This window comes from Capsella rubella, unplaced genomic scaffold, assembly GCF_000375325.1.
Source record: "Capsella rubella cultivar Monte Gargano unplaced genomic scaffold, Caprub1_0 scaffold_175, whole genome shotgun sequence".
Taxonomy (NCBI): domain Eukaryota; kingdom Viridiplantae; phylum Streptophyta; class Magnoliopsida; order Brassicales; family Brassicaceae; genus Capsella; species Capsella rubella.
In genome coordinates this window covers 5,040-7,897 of record NW_006238753.1, presented here as the reverse complement: position 1 = coordinate 7,897, position 2,858 = coordinate 5,040, and positions in this window count along the sequence as shown.

The following is a 2,858-nucleotide window of genomic DNA, read 5'->3' as shown; positions in this document are numbered from 1 at the left end:
GTGGAGGAGAAGGAGTCATCGGACTCTCGGTTTGCACGGTTGGAAGAGTTTGTGACGGAACAAAATCGTCAGATGAGGAAACATATTGCTGAGATGTTCGAAGTCTTTCAGCGATCTACTAAACAAGGTGTCGATGTGCAGAAATCGGTTGTTAATGGTGAACCAACGACTTCTACTTACACGGAGTCACGATCGGGGTATCCAGACCCACCGTCGGTGGTCAAAACAGAACCGGTGCGTCAAGAGAACTTCCGATCTGAGGCTCATTATCATTATGGTAATCTTACAAGGTTGGGTAAGATCGATTTTCCTCGATTTGATGGTAGTAGGCTTAAGGAGTGGTTGTTTAAGGTAGAAGAATTTTTTGGTGTGGATTATACTCCAAATGACATGAAAGTGAAGATGGCTGCGATTCATTTTGATAGTCACGCTTCTGTATGGCACCATTCCTTTGTACAATCTGGAATTGGGTTGGATGTTTTGTATGATTGGGATGGCTATGTCAGGTTGCTGCGAGAACAATTTGAGGACGATAGCGATGATCCAATGGCGGAGTTAAAACAGTTGCAGGAGACAGACGGCATTGTTGATTATCACAGGAAGTTTGAAATGATTAAGATTCGGGTGAAGTTGTCTGAAGAGTACTTGGTGAGTTTATATCTTGCAGGTCTTCGTCTTGATACACAGATGCACGTTAAAATGTTTGAACCACAGAGCATTCGTCAGTGTTTCAAGCTTGGTAGGTTGTATGAAAAAGCTCACCCAAAGAAGCCTCTTCCCCAGAATTGGAGTTCATCCAAGGTAGTTACTTCTGGTTCTGTTCCTCGTGGTCTTTTACCTACTCCTAGAGATGGGGGTTCACAGGGAATGCGTGCTAGTCAGAAACCTAATGATGTTACACCAAAAAAGTTTTTAAGCAGAGAAGAAATGAGTGAGCGTCGTGCTAAAGGGTTGTGTTATTGGTGTGATGAGAAGTTTTCACCAGAACACTATCAAACACATAAGAAGACACAGTTGTTTAGTTTGGAGTTGGATGATACTGCTGTTGTGGAAGAACAAGATCAGATTGTGGATGAAGAAGAGGAAGAGAAGGATATGCCTAGGGTCTCTGTCAATGCTGTCTCTGGTATCTCAGATTATAAGACAATGAGGGTGAAAGGATTATATGGCAAAAAGGTGATCTATATTTTATTGGACTCAGGTTCTACACATAACTTTGTGGATCCATTGGTGGCTGAAAGATTGGGATGTGAGGTCAAGGTTTCTGGTTTAAGAAGGGTTTCAGTGGCAGATGGCAGGAAACTGGGGGTTCAAGGCAAGGTAGAAGGCTTCCAATGGCGTCTTCGTTCCACTCCTTTCCAATCAGATGTTATGCTTATTCCATTGCAAGGTTGTGACATGGTGTTGGGTGTTCAATGGTTAGAAACTCTTGGAACTATCACTTGGGAGTTTAAGAAGTTGGAAATGGGTTTTATGTGGCAGAATAGACGGGTGATGTTATATGGAATTAAGAATGGATCAGTGCGGGATGTGAAGGCGCAGAAGCTTAAACACTTACATGATGAACAAATTCAAGTTTCTATGGTGTGTGTTCAGGAAGTGGATCCGGTGTCCTCAGACAATGCTGTGACATTGAGTGCTATCAGTGACACTGAAGAGATCAGTCCTGTTATTTCTAACCTATTGGAAGATTTTTCTGAGGTATTTGCTGAACCAAAAGGTCTTCCTCCATTTCGAGAAAATCATGATCATAAGATAGTACTTGTGGAAGGTGCGAATCCTGTTAATCAACGCCCCTATAGGTATGCTATACATCAGAAGAACGAGATTGATAAAATTGTGGAAGGTATGTTATCTGATGGAACTATTCAACCGAGCTCAAGTCCATATGCGTCTCCTGTGGTTTTGGTAAAGAAGAAGGATGGCAGTTGGAGGCTTTGTGTTGATTATAGAGAACTCAATGGCATCACAGTAAAAGACAGGTTTCCTATTCCATTGATCGAGGATTTGCTTGATGAATTGGGAGGTTCTCAGGTTTTCTCTAAAATTGATTTGAGAGCTGGATATCATCAGGTGCGTATGCAAGTGGAGGATATATCTAAAACTGCTTTCAAGACTCACAGTGGCCACTTTGAGTATCTTGTTATGCCTTTTGGCTTAACTAATGCTCCTGCCACTTTCCAAAGCTTAATGAACTCGGTTTTCAAACCATTCTTGAGGAAATTTGTCTTGATATTTTTTGATGACATCCTCATTTACAGCAAGACTCTGGAAGAACATGCTCAACACTTGCACATGGTTTTCACTAAGATGAAGTCTGAAAGTTTATATGCAAAAATGAGCAAATGTGCTTTCGCAGTAGAGAAGGTGGAGTACTTAGGACATTTCATCAGTGCAGCAGGAGTCTCCACTGACCCTGCCAAAATACAAGCAGTTGCAGAATGGCCTCAGCCAAAGAATCTTAAACAATTAAGGGGGTTTCTTGGCTTGGCTGGGTATTATAGAAGGTTTGTGAAAAATTTTGGGGTAATAGCCAGTCCTCTACATGCTTTGACTAAAACTGATGCATTTCTGTGGAATGATGTGGCTCAAGAAGCTTTTGTGAAGCTCAAGACTGCTCTCTGTCAAACTCCGGTTCTTGTTCTGCCTATGTTTGATAAAACTTTTGTAGTGGAGACAGACGCGTGTGGAAATGGAATAGGAGCAGTTTTAATGCAGGAAGGCCACCCTCTTTCTTATATCAGTAGACAGCTCAAAGGAAGGCAGCTCCATCTTTCCATCTATGAAAAAGAACTTTTGGCTGTGATTTTTGCGGTTCAAAAATGGCGTCATTACTTATTACCAGCACATTTCATAAT